This window comes from Cherax quadricarinatus, chromosome 77 (genome assembly GCF_038502225.1).
Source record: "Cherax quadricarinatus isolate ZL_2023a chromosome 77, ASM3850222v1, whole genome shotgun sequence".
Taxonomy (NCBI): Eukaryota; Metazoa; Arthropoda; class Malacostraca; order Decapoda; family Parastacidae; genus Cherax; species Cherax quadricarinatus.
Genome location: NC_091368.1, coordinates 192,119 through 212,485, shown reverse-complemented (window position 1 = coordinate 212,485; position 20,367 = coordinate 192,119). Strand labels below are relative to the sequence as shown.

General features: G+C 39.4%; 1 long non-coding RNA gene across 1 annotated transcript in view; it reads left to right on the top strand.

Moving 5' to 3' along the window:
* The window catches only part of LOC138854983 (uncharacterized), a 174,819-nt gene extending 154,891 nt beyond the window's left edge, over window positions 1-19,928 (top strand). Inside the window, exon 3 of the long non-coding RNA XR_011394158.1 lies at window positions 19,864-19,928. This is a non-coding gene — a long non-coding RNA (uncharacterized lncRNA). The remainder of the gene's footprint in view (window positions 1-19,863) is intronic.
* Window positions 19,929-20,367: the final 439 nt, after the last annotated feature.

Here is a 20,367-nt window from a genome sequence, read left to right as displayed (position 1 = left end):
CTTCCGTTATACCCTTAGACTGTTCTTATAGATATATTCTTCATAAAGCTTTTCTAAAAATATATTTCCTATGCAATGTCTGATCTTGTAACATTTCTACGGATGACCCTGACTGGTCTCTTGTTGTGTTGCAGTGAACAACTTTCGACTGTCTGTCCGCCTCTTGTATTCTTCTAGGCTTGTCTTTTCTCTTATCTTTTTCCTCCTTCGTGCTCTGCGTGAAGATGCTTGCCTTTAACCCCCACGCATTCTTGAGTCTCTCCTTTATTCTTATCTGCATATTCTTGTAGCTGTTTACTTTGCGTTATCTACCAACTTTCTTGTCTCTCTGTTTTGACGTTAGCTTTTAGTTCTTAATTCACTTTATGACTCGCGAAATCGTAATGACACGATTGCAAACAAACCATACCACGGGCAGGATTTGAACCCGCAATCATGTCATTACTATTTCGTGAGCCATGTTGACGGCAGTGAGGGGACGTGAGCTAGAGTTCGTCACGGCCACGCTAGCTGGAGATTCGTCTGTGGAAAGTTGCATTTGTGGTCACAGTAGTGCCTATGCTAACCTTCCTATGGTGTAGAAATATACCTAGTTGGACGAATCTTATTGTGGTTAGCTGGTCCAGTGGCTAACGCGACGGTCTGGAGTTTTGAGACTCTCTGACCGCGGGTTCAAATCCCGCCCGTGGTATGGTTAATTCACTTTATTTTTAAATTGTTTTCTAAATGTATTTTCTCTTCCACGATTCTTTTAATTTCGATTGCACTTTTATTCAGTTTATTATTTACCACATGCTCTCAAGACCAGCATATACCCAGTAAGAGTTTCTTAGCAAAACTTTCTCTCACTACATGTTCTCGCGTTTTCTTCCTACGTTGCACCAACCTAGTGTCCAGAAAAAAGTTTTTATAACCTGGAGGCAGTATTAGCATGGTAAAATTAGCATATTAGCAATACCCTGTAAGATAAAGGAGAGAGGAGCAAGATAGCTCCTTGGTAACGAGAAGTTTGGGATGCTGGGATACTTGGTAATGTTGGTTAATGTTTGTCTGTGAACTAGGGTATTAATTTCTCCTCGTTTATTTGTTTCTAAAGAGATGATATACAGTCCCTTGGCCCCGCTTTTAAACCACTTAGGAATGATCACACTATTGTTAATCTTTTAAGCTATATTATGGCTAGTCTTAAAACTGCGTATGAACTCTGTGTACACCACTTGCTTAATCAGATCATACCACCCTATGTCACTAGTAGTATTTTCCAATATAGGCGTTTATACCTTCCATCTATATCCACTTCTTCCGTCTCCCTTCCATTTAGCTCTCCACAGTATCGTGTCATTAAAATATTTTCCATGACGTGCGTGCGTTAGTGTGTGAAAACACATTTATATCAACAGACCTCCACTGCTACGCTCTTGATATTCATCCTTCAATGTTTAGTCAATTATGATTAGCATTTCTTGTATCAGGGGTAGCGTGACTTCTTGCTGTCTAATGAATAAAACACGTGCAGCGCTTTGGTATATTTTTGTCGAATATTTTTTTGCCTGTGCAGCTAACTTCAGTCGAATATACATGCATTTTCAGGTGCTCAGTCCTTTTAGCCTTGAAATCACTTTGGGGTACTCCACCATCAAGGCTAAGGGACTGAACGCCTCAGAATAATCACTTCTTCCAGTGTCTTCAGGTTAGGTCAGGGTTTTCACCTGTATGATTCCTTTCACAGCACTATCACAGTTCCCAAAGTTACCCTAAATCATTTACTGTTATATTTCCTTGATGTTTTTGAAGGGCTCTTGATTAAAAAAAATGCGAGTTATCCATTCTGGTATCAAACTTGTTTACCTCCCATATTATAGATTTTATATGACACTTTTCTTGTCCTGTTCAAGTATTTTGTGAACGGAATTCAAGAGAACTTTGTATTTATTCCGTTGCTTGTATGTTTTTTGAATGCTGATTATGTAGTGTTGATAATTAAGATAATTGCTGCCCGGGTTGACTAGTAGATAATTACGATAATAGCGTCCGTGGCTAATTGTGGTAGTTCAGTATATACTGGTCTTGCCTAATTAATGAAATTACTAATAATATTGTTCGAGTCTCAATATCCGAGTTTTTAAATTGCTAACAATTAATCTGTATTTTTAGATTGTGTGTATAACAGCGTTTCTTAGCGGTGTTTTGGCGAAGTGGATTAGGCAGACGCCATCCCTCCTGCCATCCCTCCTGCCATCCCTCCTGCCATCCCTCCTGCCATCCCCCCTGCCTACAAGACAAGGAAGCGACAAGCTTACGCTATTTTTGCACTGAAATTCGATGTTAAAATATTTTCAATGCTTCTAATTTGATTGTTCGACTGAATACACATTCCTCGTTTACACCTTTATTAATTTTCATTTCTGGGTGTCGTGGTGGCCTTCCCTCAGGGCGAGAAAATATGTTTTTTATTGCAAGAGGTAATAAGGGCCCTTGTTGCAAGCGCGGAAGTTTTTTTTATACCGAGGAGTGTGGTTGACTGGTGTTGATTAGAGTGGTGGTTGAGGTGGTGGTGGTTGAGGTGATGGTGGTAGCTGAGGTAGTGGTGGTGTTGTGGTGAATGAGGCAGTGGTCGTTGTGGTAGTTCTAATGAATGAGGTTGTGGCAGTTGTGAATGAGGTAGTGGTAGTTGTGGTGGGAGGGGTGGTGGTAGTTGTAAAGTAATGAACACGAGCATGCTGACATTTTTCTTCAATGTTTTCTTGACCTTTTCTTCCTTTTGCTTACGAGCACAAATTGAATATGTAATGACAATAGTATTTTACATTTTATTGGTGTATGACACACATTTATGTAGACATGCCTCCTGACTAGTGAACCAGGTGCTAAGGGTTTAATTATCAACGGCCCCGTCCTTATAAAGGTACCTTGGTTCAACTAGCCAATCACAAGGAAGCCTGCCGAGGCTGTGAAGCGACGTGAGACACTCGTGAAGCATCTTTGGGAGACCTGCCTTCCCTGCTGGTCGCTACGGTTCTCACCGTGCCTTGTGCTTGTATTTGTGACTCATTGTACATAGTTGTAAATACTGTACATAGACTCCACTGCAAATACCAGCTTATTTTGTTGAAGGAAAACAATCATTTATTCTTTCTGCTGCCCCATTTGCTCGTTCCTAATTTCTTATCGTACTATGGCAAGGTGTGCAGGCTAATAGTCTACACTTGTGTTCGTAATAGTATTAGGATGAGATGTATAGAGGTGTATGTTTTTTTACATATTCACAGAATATACAGAGGCATTGCAGTCACAAATGGGCATAATCTCGGAGTATGCCCTGCTCAGGCAAATGTAAGAGTCCTTCATAGGAGTACATGGAAGAAAATAGCACACCTGGAATTCCGAACAGAGACTATCTACTTTATAGATTAAGGATTGTTGTGCATTACCTAGGTGTCGTGTCTGTCAAGGACAGGAAAACGCTTATGCAGTGAGTGTATTAGTCTGCCTTGAACATTGTCTTTTCGTAACGATGAAACTGTAGCCATTCCAGGTGTAATAATCTTGCCTTGCTGTACTTACATTATCCTATGTACGGTGATGTTGCAGCTTCCAGTAGTATTCCATACTACAGTACTTTCCTCCCAGATTATCGCAACATGTACTGCTATTGCACAGACTCTTCGGTTATTTCCCTTACAGGCGGCTACAGAATCACACTGGTTTTCTGGAAACTAATATCGATGCTTCAGAGCAACATTTAAAACTTGACTTGGAGGAGTTGGACTTATTCTTTACATATTCTGCGTCTGTCTCGACACGGCCATGTGAAGCAGAGTTTCTCAGTCATCTGCTCCAACCGACGACCTCGAAGTATATATCTGACACGAACTGCTTCAGACCAGCATCTGAAGCTTTGAACTTCCACTCGCTTCTGCTGCTCGGTTTTAAGTTGTTAGTTTTAATATATCAATTTTATTAATCAAATTTGTTCCTGTGAAATAACTTGACTGTCTCTTCTGTTAACAAATAAATCGCATTACTTGACTTTGACTTATCCTAGGTTAAATCTACATAATATACATGTACACATAACATATACACGTCCCTAAGATATGCATATGTTATGCATTCATAAAGGCTGTGTGTTATGTATCCAAAAGTTTTATTGCACTTAAACGCTGGTAAATCTTACGTAGAGAAATATTTTAACTGATTTCGGCATCTTGGTCCCAATTTGCCTAATTTTTAATCTCAAACTGAGAAATTTCAGATATTGATTCTCATCAATTATTTCTCAGTAACTCATCCAACTGTGTTCATTAATTTTAATAAAAATGATTAATAACCTAAAAGTAATAACTTTGTAAATTTATATATTGAGCTATTGTTAATATAGACTATTTTTAGTACCTTCAGTACCTGAAGCAGATTTAATAGAATTATGTCTTAGAGAATTTTACATAATTTATGTCATACAAATTACTAGCACAATCCCGTATGCTACGTGTTTTCTTTAATATTTATTTAATTTTAATATATGCAAGACAAGCCACAGGGGAATGGAAATCTTCCACTAAAGTAGCTGAAATCTTCCATTCCTCCGTGGCTTGTTTTGCATTATTAAAATCGCCTGTCTGCGATTCTGTTGCATTTGGCATACATGTTGAATTCCCTTTCTGCCTACCTGTTGCTGCTCTTGCAACATTGCATAACTCCTGATGACGCAAAGAGACGTGTGAAAGATCTCGAGCTGAAGATTTCCATATATATATATAAACCATATATACGTGTGTTTCACCCAGTGAGCTTTTTAAATTATTTTTTTTTTTCTAACAAACAAACGATTATTGTTAAATGAACACCACACGCCTTAAAAACTCTAGGGACTTCTAAACCCACGTTTGAATACAGAGAGAATATATTCTTATTCCCATTTCCCTATTGTCACGTTTTTACTTATACTACCATAAGTTGTCTTGATTTTTTTACACTTGTTTTTCTGTTCTCCTGTTGTACGGATTTAACTCTCACAAGATTGATGGACTGAACACATCGACTCCAGGCTGAGGGACTGATCACCTCATACTCCTCCTCTTCTTACGCCTTCCTCTTTGTATTGGACTGATGAAGCCACTGTGTGGCGAAGCGTTTCCTGAATAAAGATTCCCATGTGCTGCATAAGTGTCTCAATCTTCAGAATGTACAGCATAGGGCCGTAGACTTGGCTTATATACTGTAGTGAGGTGAGGTGAAGCAGGCGGAGGCGGGGTAATAGAGGTACCATCCACTAGTCGAAGTAGGTCTTCGTCCAAAGGTTGAACAAGTGTTGAAGAATTCTTTATAACAAGATCCCATGATGCTGCAGTGTCTGACAGTTGTGATGAATGGTTTGAAGAACCGACAAGTTGAAGATTGAGACACTTGTGCAGCATGTGGGAGTCTTTGTTCAGGAAATGTTTCGCCACACAGTGGCTTCATCAGTCCAACAGGCCTCCTGCAGTGTTCCTCCTTTCTTATGTTCTTATGTTCTTATGAGTGGGAGTGGCTGGGTTTGATTGGTGTCATTGGGTACGGGAGTTATTTCTTGGGTAGCTTTAGGTAGAGGTCGTTTTGATAAGGACCTGCCTCGCATGGGCCAGTAGGCCTTCTGCAGTGTTCCTGCATTCTTATGTTCTTATGTTCTTATGAATATAATTATAAACCTGTGATCTGTCTTTAGCATTCGATTCTGTCTTATTAAATTTGTTAAATAGTGAATTAATAGATTTACAAATGTCAATAAAAATATTCCAATTCTTTTATGAACAAAAAATTAAAGCGTCTTAGGATAAAACTAATAATGGAGGAAGAGAACGAATGAGCTTGGAATGCATGGAATCTTGTGATTACGAATTCCGTTTAGGAGAGAAGCTAATGGTGTTACTGATGTTTGCATAAGCTTACGTTCACCTGCTTGACTTCGCTCCCGTCAGCAGAGTGTTTCTTACCTGATGCTCACTGGTACTTAATACGAGTGTTGAACTGTGTGTTTGATGTAGAGTTGAAGAAGCGAGATTACTTAACGTGGTTATTTTTCACACTTGTAAAATTCGTTGAGCACATTGAAATTTACAGGCAAAAGCTGGTATCTTAGCTCATTTACAGGTTAATAGCTGATATTATACCTCAGTTCATTTACAGGTTAATAGCTGATATCCTACCTCAGCTTATTCACAGGTTAATAGCTGATATTATACCTCAGCTCATTTACAGGTTAATAGCTGATATCCTTCCTCAGCTTATTTACAGGTAAACATCTGATATCCTAACTCAGATTTTCAGATTATGAGTTATCCTACCTCAGTTCAATTACAGGATAAAATTCCTCAGCTCACAGGCTAAGAATCGTCTTAGCTCGTTTGTAGGCTGAGTTATCCTACTTTACCTCACAGATTAATAGCTCATATTCTGCGTTCATTTACAGCCTAACAGCTGATATCCAACCTCAGCTCATTTACAAACAGTGAGCTATCCTACCTCATTTTATTTCGAAGCTCATCCCTATCAAGGTATACTAACACCCCACTCAGAAAGCCGTCCATTATTCACAGTATATTTACACATTCGGGTACCTTCGTTATGGAACCAAACAACTTTTTAATAACTCACTTTTTATCACAGCTTCACTATTTTTACACACTTTCGCCATACTCTTTTGTGATGGAAGGAAAAATCTGACGTTGACTACAGAAAGAAAATATATTAAAAGCTTTTCCTCTTTCTTGTCCCACTCCGAAACTGCTTCAAAAGTGTCGAAAGACTTGTCTGGCCTCGATTCTTCCTCTGGCTGGATTTTTTGGTAAAATGTCCTTCAGGGAAGTGGGGTGGGGAGGCTGCTGAGAGGTGGGTGCTAGGAGGGGAGATGGGTCCTAGGAGCTGGGAGGGTTGATGAGAAACGAGGGAAGGGATAGATGCTAGGAGAAATTGGAGAGAAATTTGAAATATGTAATTTTAGTATTAAGCATTTAGTGTGTGTGTGTGTGTGTGTGTGTGTGTGTGTATTATTGGAGATACTGAATTTAATAAAGTCGCGTAATAAAGTGAGGAAATAGCAACACGCACAAGTATATCCTCGTTATTTATTATATCGTTGCCATTCTTCCCTCCTTCCTATCTCCTCTCCACAGTATCTCATCCTTTTTCTTTCATTCTTCTTCACTTCATCACAGTCCTTCAGTCTTTATTTTCACGTTCTCCTTTCCATCTTCTACGTTTGCCCTTTACTCTTCATCTATTCTTTCTCCACTGTTCTTTTCCTCTTACCATCCTGAATGATTGAGGATAGTGCCTTGCTATTTGCAGACAGAGGTTCGAGCCTTCACTGCTTGTCTTTAACTACCTACACGGACTTACTGCAACATATAAATACAAATGTTTCCTTCCTTTCCGTCACTTTCTATCTACTGCGCCTTTCTCCTTCCCGTCTTTCCTTCTACTGTTCCTTTCGTTAGTGACAGAAGGGCGACTCACTGCCCCTCTGTCACCAAATCTCTTATTTTCTTGCACTGGTCGGGTTGCAAGACGGAAGAGGAGGGAAAGTGTTTGAGAAGCGGGTACAAAGGATGGAGATAAAGGGTGGAGGAAAGTAAGAAATTGGGAGGATATAGACAAAATGAGATGGATGAGGTAGGCTGGGATGAGGATGGAAGGAATGATGCAGAAAGAGCGAAGGGAAAAAGAGGAACTTGAAAGGAATACGTCGAGCGGAGCTGTGTCGAGGTGTAAGGAAAAAAGAAGATTGTAGGAAGAGAAGGATATGAGACTGAAGGAAAGAGGAGAGGGATGGAGGGTAAAGTAGAGAAAGAGGGAGACGGTCGTAGGAACAGAGCGAGTGGGAAATAAACAGGTTGTTTGTAATAAGTAGCATCATAATGGAAAATAAAAACTAAAATGAGGTTACTTTATAACGTCAGGAACACTTGCTGTGCCCCAGAGCACAGCCTCGCTGTGCCCCAGAGCACAGCCTCGCTGTGCCTCAGAGCACAGCCTCGCTGTGCCCCAGAGTACAGCCACAGCCTCGCTGTGCCTCAGAGCACAGCCACAGCCTCGCTGTGCCTCAGAGCACAGCCACAGCCTCGCTGTGCCTCAGAGCACAGCCACAGCCTCGCTGTGCCTCAGAGCACAGCCACAGCCTCGCTGTGCCTCAGACCACAGCCACAGCCTCGCTGTGCCTCAGAGCACAGCCACAGCCTCGCTGTGCCTCAGAGCACACCCACAGCCTCGCTGTGCCTCAGAGCACACCCACAGCCTCGCTGTGCCTCAGAGCACACCCACAGCCTCGCTGTGCCTCAGAGCACACCCACAGCCTGGCTGTGCCCCAGAGCACACCCACAGCCTCGCTGTGCCTCAGAGCACACCCACAGCCTCGCTGTGCCCCAAAGCATACCCACAGCCTCGCTGTGCCTCAGAGCACACCCACAGCCTCGCTGTGCCTCAGAGCACACCCACAGCCTCGCTGTGCCTCAGAGCACACCCACAGCCTCGCTGTGCCTCAGAGCACACCCACAGCCTCGCTGTGCCCCAGAGCACACCCACAGCCTCGCTGTGCCCCAGAGCACACCCACAGCCTCGCTGTGCCTCAGAGCACACCCACAGCCTCGCTGTGCCCCAGAGCACATCCACAGCCTCGCTGTGCCTCAAAGCACACCCACAGCCTCGCTGTGCCCTAGAGCACACCCACAGCCTCGCTGTGTCCCAGAGCAAACCCACAGCCTCGCTGTGCCTCAGAGCACACCCACAGCCTCGCTGTGCCTCAGAGCACACCCACAGCCTCGCTGTGCCCCAGAGCACTCCCACAGCCTCGCTGTGCCCCAGAGCACACCCACAGCCTCGCTGTGCCTCAGAGCACACCCACAGCCTCGCTGTGCCCCAGAGCACACCCACAGCCTCGCTGTGCCTCAGAGCACACCCACAGCCTCGCTGTGCCTCAGAGCACACCCACAGCCTCGCTGTGCCTCAGAGCACACCCACAGCCTCGCTGTGCCTCAGAGCACACCCACAGCCTCGCTGTGCCTCAGAGCACACCCACAGCCTCGCTGTGCCCCAGAGCACACCCACAGCCTCGCTGTGCCCCAGAGCACACCCACAGCCTCGCTGTGCCCCAGAGCACACCCACAGCCTCGCTGTGCCCCAGAGCACACCCACAGCCTCGCTGTGCCCCAGAGCACACCCACAGCCTCGCTGTGCCCCAGAGCAAACCCACAGCCTCGCTGTGTAACTCGCTGTGCTCTAGGCCGCGATCACAGCCTCTCGCGGTGTAAGCGAAGCATATCGCGCTGTCAGCTGTGGTCGTAATATCGAGAAGGTATTGGCTCTTGCTACGAGGTGTGAGGTCAGGAAATTGTAATTTGTGTGAAATATTGACAAGAAGGTTGTGGCAGCACGGTGAATTGTGGTGTAGCTAAGAATTGTAGACTAAATAGTCTAACTGAAGTAGACCAGACTTCTTAACCTCATTAAAAATGTTTAGACCACTTAAATACGACAGTTTAGCTTACTTCAGTAAGCCAGTCTAACCTACAGTTGTTGGGTACACCACAGTCACCGTGCTCTCGCCGCAACCTTCCTGTCAATATTTCACACAAGTTACAATTTCCTGACCTCACACCTCGTAGCAAGAGCCAATACCTTCTCGATATTACGACCAGCGCTGACAGCGAGATATGCTTAGTCTCTACCGCGAGAGAGGACGCGGAGACCCAGAGGGTCAGGGAGAGGCTGTGATCGCGCCCCGAGCCACAGTCAGAGCGTGAGGCTGTAATTTCGACGTGGCATAGCATGGATAGTGCATGTACTCTTGACTACTGAGCAGAGAATAGCTGCCCTGATTTTTTTTTTTTATCACAACTGATGTCGAAATATTGTTTGTGTTGGAGTGAAGCTGAAAGAGGATTTTAAACACCATAGGCTTTGGATTTGTTTGTACTGAGCGACATTTATTCGACATCCACACTGGCAAGGAACACTGGGAGACAAGGAGAGCTGTCTGCTAGGCTCTGCATTAGTGAATTAAAATTTTAAGGTGAGAATTATGGATGTAAGTTTCCTAGAGGAGCGATTGATATGTCTGATTATGTAAATATATGAAGAATAAGAACCGTTTCAGTTTATAGATGAGAAAGATATGTATTTAATAAGAATTAGTGGTGAGAAATATTGAAACTGAAGACTGGGTGGCTAGAGTGAAAGTAATGAGTGATATCAAAGGTGTGGTTAAAAAGGAGAGGGTAGAGAAGCAAAACAAAATCAGAGGTGAAAATGATAAAAAAAATGAAAGGAAATATGAGGATATTGAAAAGGAATAAAAGAGCAAATGAAAAAAAAGCTGGAGAGTTAGATTTCTTTCTGAGATAAAGAAAGTTTTGTTTTGTTTCAGTTTCTTTTTCAGTGTTGTTGAGAGATGAACAAGGAGAGGTGGAAGAGGCAGTAGACTGGAAATGAGGTATAAGAAAATGGGGGGATAGGATTAAGACTGAAAAATTTAATGCAAGAAGGAATGAAGTTGGAAAATGATTCATTTGTTCAATGTATGTATGAAAGAATTGATATGCATAGAACAAGTATAGTTATATAATATAAAGAGAACTAATGCTGACGTGGTACTCTTGATCCAAGATAACGGAGCTAACCTATCCTTCCTTTGGACAGAGTAAATTTTTCTCTTATTCTTGAGGTGCTGTATGGCGCCAACAAGCTTAACGTAAAGCGGGTGTGTGGACTAAGCTTCTAGTATTAAAAATGTCAAATACTCTTGTTTTTTTTCACCGTCTTTGCAATGTTACTGTGACAATATCGTGAAATATGTTTGAATATGCACTCATGAATAGCAAATTACTTCGCTCCACTCTAAATATAAATAATTTTTAACAAACTATCACTAAGAAACAACAACCTTAACACATTGCTTCAATAGTTTCTATCTTCGTGGCCCAGCTGAGGTACGGTGAGGGTATCTTGCAATGTCACATCTCTTAAAACCCATGAAATTTGGTATTCCTGGCTTTCCCAGACCAATATATGCACACTTGCAGCAAAGTACGAATTTCTTGAAGATGTTTGGCGGTAAGACGGTGCGTAAGCTTGTGTAAGTCTCGGCTGACAGTCAAATTGGTTTACAGGGACTTGTTTGTTGCATTTCGCTTGTTGCCATGCGTTGTTCATCACATTTAGCTTGTATTGTCCCTGCTGTTGCTTCTGTTGCTACTTTTGCTGTGGCTGTTGCTAATTCTTCTGTTGTTGCTTTTGCTTCGTCGCTGTATCGAAATGCTGAACATGCTAATAGCTTTCTTTTGTGCTTAACGATATCTGATTGATTGTAAACAATAAACTAAGATGCAACGTATAAATAAATTAATAAATATTCACATTGTTTATAGTATACCTTCCCTGTAATCACGTAGGACAAATTCTTAGGTCGTTTACCTTCTGTTTTCACCCGGTTGCGTTTTGCAGGTATCGAATCATACCTCCTGTCCCTCGTATGGGAGTGAAAAATGTCAGCTATTAAAAGTTTTAAACTGGCTGAGTATGAACCATGATAATATACCTTGGCTGAAAGAGATGTTCTGAACATTTCGTGGATTCATATTAGATTCGGCTTAATAGATTTTTCATGGGGGGAAGCGATAAATCCTTATCGTTCAAACAGCTTGGGGAATAAAAACGGAACAATACCGTGACTGGAACAATACACAAATAACCCGTACATAGGTAAAATGAAACTAAGGACGACATTTCGGTTCAACATCACTAGTTAATAGTCCAGGTGGAACCGAAACATCGTAAATTAGTCTCTAATGTTATTTTATTATGGCACTTGGGAAGTGTGAAGCATTTAGGCTCAATCCAGGAAAAATATAAAAGCTGTAATTCCTCCGAAGTGCCCTTAAGTCTGTAGATACTGAAATATCAGTCTAGTCTCCATGAGTAAAATAATGTAATCTCTCCAGTAATATTATAGTTCCTACCTCTAGTTAGATGATGCAGTAACCTTCAGCCCAAGTTTACTTCATAATGAAAATAGTCTCCTCCAGAGAGAGTAGACTCTGTACACAGAGGTGTGTGCATCTGCATATATACATTGAGGTGTTTGTATCTGTCGAGATTATGTATAATGTCGTGCCGAATAAGTAAAATTGGTCAGTTAGCAAGAACTCGTTTAAAATTAAGTCCTTTCTAAAATTTGCTCTTGTACATTTAAAGATACATTTTTTCAATTACATTAATGTTAAAAATTAATAATTTTATACCAAAAGAACCTTAGAAAACTTGCTTAACCTTATAACGAGCGCAATTTAACTTAGCCGAATCCAACTAAATATATTTTAGGTAAGTTTACAATTATTTAATAATAAACAAACACAATGAAATATATTTTTTTCGTTAGGTTCAGAATGATTTCTGCAAAACTATTGCATGCACAGATTTTCGCTTGTCTTGTCAGGCAAGAAGAGCGTTACTATTTACGCCAAAATCGCAAGTTTTACCTATTCGGCAGGACATTGTGTGTGTGTGTGTGTGTGTGTGTGTGTGTGTGTGTGTGTGCGTGTGTGTGTGTGTGTGTGTGTGTGTGTGTGTGTGCGTGTGTGTGTGTGTAATTATAATATATATATATATATATATATATATATATATATATATTGCCAGTTAAATTTAATTACTTTAGTTATTTAAGTGTCGCCAACTGATGATATATAGGTCACGTGTAGCCTTATTAACCTTAGTAAGGTAGATAGGCTTCAAACTTAACAAACCAATCAACAGCCGAGAATGTAAGATAATTTTAATTAAAATGATTCTACCTTTTTTTTTCCTCTGTGGTCTAAGAAAAGTTTTGAAAGGCGCTAATTTAGTCCCCAGTAAAGTTCCCGCTAGCTAGTGCACTCTCAGCATAACAAAGCTTTTGAGCTTAATTTTACCGGAGTACCTTACCCGCTTCCAAGCTTAGCTGAGACAAAGCTTTCTAAGGAGTGACAGGGGAAGCAACTTTCTAAAGGCTTTTTAAACCCTTTCTGTTCTATAAATAGAATGAGGATGTTGGAGGCGGATGGAGGATGGCGCAAGTGGATGAGGGTTAGGATGGAAGAAGAGGGATGGGATGGGAAAGGAGGGTTGGATGAATTAAAAGGGCATGAAAATGAGGGGGTGAGGGAGAGAACAGGATGAAAAGAAGAAAGGGAAATAATGCAAAAATGGAAAAGCAAGAACGGTGTACAGAGGTTAAGCAACGAGGGTTGGAACAAAGTGAACAAAGTATGGTACAAGGAGGGAGGGAGGGACGGATGTATGTATTTGTATATTTTCGTATATATTTATATATGTATTCATGTATTATATATGTATTTGTATGTGTGTTTATGTATGTGCTTAATTATGTATTTGTGTTTATTATAAGTAAACACATAAACAGCTATATCACTCTGGTTTCAAAGAGTGAAATGTGTACAAGACTTTAGTAATATAACAATGAAAATGCCTTCAAATTTGAATAATAATACCACAATATCCTGGCTGGAACAATACACAAACACACACACATAGGGGACTGAATCTTATGACGGAGTTTGTCTGACTTGGGTCATTAGTTCGTCTGGGGCTCCCTTCCCTTCGCGCTTTCGTGTGACTAGTTAGTGGTTCTAGTCGCCCTGGAACCTCTTCTCAAGTTTGTCTCCTACGTTCGTGTTATTCGTATACATTTAAACTAAGTATATATATTTTTTATTTTTCTCGTTTAATTACTCGCACCTTCTGCCCTGATAAGTAAACACTGGACCACTACACAACTACTGGACCACCACCGTACCACTGGACCTCTTCCCTACCACTGAACCTCTTCCCTACCACTGAACCAACTCATGACAGATGATACCCAATATCTCTTCTCAACATAGATACAACGTAAAAACATTACCCGTACAATAAGATCACAGAACAGTTGTCACAGAAGAAACACGCAGGATATATATAAAGCATATAATACACAGGACATGTATCACACTGGATATGTATGAATGTATCGCACAGGACATCACACACGCACACATGTGCAGATGAAACACAGCCTTGCAGTCAAGTGGTCAACATTTGCAGACTGTGACCAGCTCGCCCCTCTTGCCTCTTCTAGATTAAATCCCTTAATATCTTTTTTAATTAAATTGCTAGCAATTAAATGTGTTCCTAATAGCACTCTAACTCAACACAACTAAATAGCATTAAATGGTGTACTCACATAATTGTGGTTGCAGGGGTCGATACTCAGCTCCTGGCCCCGCCTCTTCACTGATCGCTACCAGGTCCTCTCCCTCTGTGTGTGTGTGTGTGTGTGTGTGTGTGTGTGTGTGTGTGTGATACCGAATAGGTAAATATTGCGATTTTGGCTTAAATAGCAACGCACTTTTTGCCGAACTGAGCAAGCGAAAATTTGTGTATGTAGTAATTTCGTAAAAATCATTCTGAACCTAACGAAAAAAAATATTTCATTATGTTTGTTTATTATTAAATTATTGTAAACTTATATATTTAGTTGGATTAGGCTAAATTAAATTGCGTCATTTCTAAGTCCATTCTAAAATTTTCTCTTATATATTTAAAGATTTTTTTTCCAATTGTTAAAATAAAAATAAATAATTTTGTACTAGAAGAACCTTAGAAAACTTACCTAACCTTATTATAACAAGCGCAATTTAATTTAGTCTAATCCAACTAAATATGTTTTATAAGTTTACAACAATTTAATAAACAAACACGATGAAATATAATTTTCTTTTCGTTAGGCTGGGAATGATTTTTGCGAAATTATTGCATATAAAAATTTTCGCTTGCCCAATTCGGCAAGAAGTGCGGTGTTATTTAAGCCAAAATCGTAAGTTTTACCTATTCGGCACTACATTATACATATATATATATATATATATATATATATATATATATATATATATATATATATATATATATATATGTATATATATGCAATAAGATCACAGTAAACAGGTGATTTTAGAATATGCAAAACAATCACTCTGAAGGAATAGGATAATGTGAGTAGTCACGAAAGCGATTGGAATTTCTCTATTCCTTCAGAGTGGTTGTTTTGCATATATATATAGATATATATATATATATATATATATATATATATATATATATATATATATATATATATATATATATATATATACGTATATATAATTTGTACAGAACATGGCCACACAGCATGGCTATGGCCATAAATTCCGTTAAAAATCTAATTACAAACAAAATTCTAATTAAATCTGCATGAGAGGAGGCGTCGCCTGCCCCACAGCGTATAAAGATTACAATAAAAGCAACGTCAAGTCTAGTCTAACTTCTCACAAAGTCGTGACTGACTTTTTAGTGATCTATAAACTCGCAATATCAAAGAAGAGTTCTCCTTGGTTGAGAGAGAGCCAATCAGAGGCGCTGAAACAAAGCGACGAGGGAGAACATAAGCTTATCTGGGCTGTGATCATAGCCAGTACTGAGTAATATTGTTCTCTTCAACCAAATAACTTCATTTTAGACAGTCTTATTTTTAGACAGTCTTTAAGTAATTTTTTACTTTTACACAATACGGTTGAATGAGCCAACAAAAGGGTTTCTGAAATATATAATTGGGAGTAAGACTGTTATTAATGTTTCAGTAAATTTTATATAACTGGAAGTTAGTCTGTGATTTACTGTTTTTTGAAAATGTGTGCAAAAGTTTTCATAATTTTGAAATTTCATCTACTAAAGATTCATATAGGAATACAGGCAGCACAGGAAATAAAATTTCAGAAAAAAAAAATTAAAAAAAAAAAAAAATAATTTAAATATATTCTTCAAGGGGGAGGGGTCTTGAAGACAGTCAAGGGGAGGGGTTCTTGAAGATAGACAAGGGCCCTTGATCCTTTGGAGTTACCTTCCTCGTCCTTGGATCAAACTGGCTGTGTATGACTCTTACGGATTATAACACAATTTTGAGGGCTTATTCATTAACAGAATTTGTTCAGCTATTTTCCTTTCATTTTCAATAACTGAAAATATAAACATTTATATCAAACTCCAAATTCTTATTTTCAAGCTCATAGCAATTTTTTTAAATGTCAGACTTCAATTTTTTTGTTCAAATGAAATAAAAATGGAATGATTCATGACACCTCCTCAATCGTCAAAAATTGATGTCAGAACTCGCCTCCATAACACATCCTCAATCTGAAACTGATGTCAGCGAGGTCACACATACCAGTAATGAGAAGGAAATAATTTCATCTGGTAATTTTTTATAGTAGAGGGCGAGGTTTCTGACAACAATGGAAATTCAATATTCAGTTTGTCTATGAATTTATTAGAAAGCTCAGCGTTTTAGATGTCTCCCTCACACTGGCAGGAATTGCAGTGTATTAGCTGCTGTGTGTCTCCCTCACACTGGTAGGAACTGCAGTGAGTGAGAAGCTTCCTCCCTCACACTGGTAGGAACTGCAGTGTGTGGGATGCTGTATCCCTCACACTGGTAGGAACTGCAGTGTGTGAGAAGCTTCCTCCCTCACACTGGTAGGAACTGCAGTGTGTGGGATGCTGTATCCCTCACACTGGTAGGAACTGCAGTGTGAGAGATGCTGTATCCCTCACACTGGTAGGAACTGCAGTGTGCGGGATGCTGTATCCCTCACACTGGTAGGAACTGCAGTGTGAGAGATGCTGTATCCCTCACACTGGTAGGAACTGCAGTGTGAGAGATGTTTCTTCCCTCACGTTGAAGCATGTTTAAACTTGGCTTCAAGTGCAAATGATAATTTAGTAAAAATTACTACAAATGATATTTGATAAAAATTTATTACTATTTATGGAATTTATTTTAAATACCGAATAAATTTCTTAAACGTAAATCTTCATTAGATATATATTTAGTTACGAAACGATTTGCATAGTCTTTTCACAACATATCGCTCAATATATAGCTTGATCTAATTTGACAAAACTCACAGCTTAGCGATACCAGAATAAAGAATTTATTGTTTAACATAAAAGTAACAGTAGTAATTAAGAGTAACAGAGAGAAAACCCGAATTTGGGATTAAAAAAATAGTTTCTTTTTCTGAGCCGCAACAGTGTCGTTCACCTCTCCTTTAAGTCATCCATAATCAACGAGTTTGTGTATAATACAATGATCCTAACTGATTTCATGTGTGTATAATTTGTATACTGTTGTATTAATATTGGTATGAACTTGTCTATTTTGATTGTTTTACATTTGATTTAGAATGATTTAGGTATTAGTAATAGTCCTAGTAGTAGTAGTAGTAGTGAAATAGGAGAAACAGCAATGAAGGTGTTAGTAGTGGAAGTGCCAGAGAGGTAATATTGCTAAAAGTAAAAGTAAAAACATGAGCAGTAGTATTGATATAGTAACACTGATATCTAGTAGGAGCAGTAGTGCTAATAGAAAAATAGTAGTAGCGCTAGTAGTAGTAGCGGTGGTAGTGCTAATAGACGTAGCAGTGATAAGAGCTGTTGATACTGTGTTCCACTTGGATCAACAGTGTCAACCTGTTGATCAACACTAAGCAAAACACAATTCAGCACCATTTGTAACACCTCACCAACTTTCTGCTGTTCTTCACACTGTGATCCCTTTTAAAGCCAGACAGTGTTACAAGATCTCAATGCTTAGTCACTACGCTATAACAAGGAATGTTTTAATTTCATCGTCTTCCATGGAATCTAGAATTTAAAACTTCATACCATACTGACAATACTGATCAGATAGTATCTTGACAGAAAAAATCAGTGCTAACATAAGTAAGGGAAGCGAGAGGAAAATTACTGAAACGGGGACGGCTGGAACGGCTGAAAGAAAGTCTCCAGAAGGATGGATACTCACGGTTGAGCAGATGGTAAACTTTTTTCGAATCTCTCAACCTTCAGTATAGCTGTGGCAAGGTTTCATTTTTAATTAACTTACAGAAGCGGTGATCGTATTGATTACTACTACTACTATTAATACCCTTATGTATAGCCTGTCTCCTCTCATTCTCCTCATATATATAAAGTAATCGGACCGAAACTTTTCGGTAAATGTAAGTGAATACATCCGTGTCCATTCCCCTTAAGTTGTCTGCAGATATTTGCCCTCTTAAAGCTACAACTATAATATCAGGACTTCTGCGAGTCTTCATGTTTGGTGTTCTTAATGGTAAAGCTGAGAACGGTTCTTGTTGCTTGATGCCACTGGTGAGGCTGAGGATGTGTATCTTCGCTGAATTAACTAGAAGTTTTTGAAGAATTTCTTTCACCAGTTCAAAGCTGACAAGGCACTTCTGGAGACACGTTGTATTCCCATCTCCTAAATCCGTGAGAAAATCTCGGTTGCATGCACTGTGAGTCACCCAAAGAAGGTGGAAAACTTTTACATTCACTTAATTGCTTCTACGAACCTTATGCTCTGTGCAACCAGGGACTTTTAGTCTTAAGAATAGCGTGACAGTCATCGTTCTCCTTCGTCCCCTCGCCAATATACATTCCTCTTTTTCTTACGTTATCTTGTATTGTTCCTCAGTTTTCTTGACCATTCTCACCACCACACTTTACCTTTTTTCCGTACCTTCCTTCCTTTTACCTTTACTTTCCTTCCCTCACAAGCTTTTCTTATCTTTCCTAATAATTTCTGTCTTTCATTCTCTGTACTTCCTCCCTAGTTTTATCTACATCTCTCTGTCTTCAACCTTTCTTCATACCCATTTACCCTCTCTTTCTTCCCTTTTACGCCTGTTATACATTTCCCTAAATTCTCGTTTTTTTTTTTTTACATTTTCTCTAGCACACTCTTTTTCCAGAGCTTTTCCCAGTTCACGCGAGAATTACGTCAGATTACTACGTCATCAGCTTAATTACCTAATTATTTACCTTGTGGGCAGTAATGAGGCTATAATGTGAATTTGCTGCAGCTGCTCTTTATTGTACGCGCAGGAAAAATTATCATGGAAATGCCTGCAATTTTTCCATATATATATATATATATATATATATATATATATATATATATATATATATATATATATATATATATATATATATATATATATAATATATATATATGTGTGTGTGTATTGTGGATTACATGTATATTTGTGTACAGAACTCGATATTTTTGTGTGTATATGTAATTAAAATTGTACCTCCTTACTCTGTTCTCGCTATTAACTGTATTCATTCTTCTCTTTCCCATCTGTTCCCATCGTCTTTCCTACCTTATCCCAAACCCTCTGTTCTTCCTTCACTTCCTTGTATTCCTTGATCTTCCCTCAGCCCTCATTCATATTTGCTTTTCCCTGTACAATCACACCTCTTACTGTTATTATCTCTTCACTCCTTTTCCCATTTATCTATCTTCTCTCATAGCTTTATACTTTAATTTCTTTTATTATCGCTCTTCAGTCTTTCCTCCTTATCCACTGTTCTCTACTGCTTTTTACCTTCTAATTATTCTTCCTTGTCTTCCCTATTCCCTTTCCCCCGTTCCTCTTTCCTTGTCTATTTTCTTACTCTTTAATCCATTTTCCTCTCTATTCCAAGATTTTTGCTATTTTTTCTTCTCTTATAATGTGTGTGTGTGTGTGTGTGTGTGTGTGTGTGTGAGAGAGAGAGAAACAGTATTTGTACATGTCTCAAAATTTACATATCAACATTTTAATTACCAGCTTACCTTCTGTTTCTGTTTACCTGTAAATCTGTTTCTTTTTACATTTTCAGTGTAGCAAAGAATAAAAATAATAAGTCATTACAAAAATTTCTTGGATTTCCTGGTACTGCTGTAAACTGTTTTTTTTTTCACTTATGCAGTGTGATCGGAGGTTGGGGGGGGAGCCTTCTACTTTACCATCCTGGAGCACCATCAGGTGTGTCGGTGAGTAATAGTTTTCACATTAATGTATTCCTTTATTCCCATTCAGCTTTATTCCCCCCTCCCTTTTCCTTCTTATTTAATCTCTCCTTCTCTAGTCCCTCATGTATTCCCTTAAATTTCTTGCACTACTTAATATATTACGCCTAAATATTCTTCCGGATCCAAATGACATCCAATACCTCTGATAACACTGAATAAAATTAAATCAGATGCACAAGAAGTTGCTGCTATAACCACTTCTCATTATGTAAAGATAATGACATAAATGGTAAATACAGGTTAGTATACAGATTGAAATTTGTGTATTATAGCAAATACACTGTATGTATGGCACAAGCCACACCGTCTGTGTTACGTTTTCCACACCGTATGTGTTACGCCAGCCACACCGTATGTATTACACTAGCTACACTGTATCAAGACGGGTTGGCTACATAAAT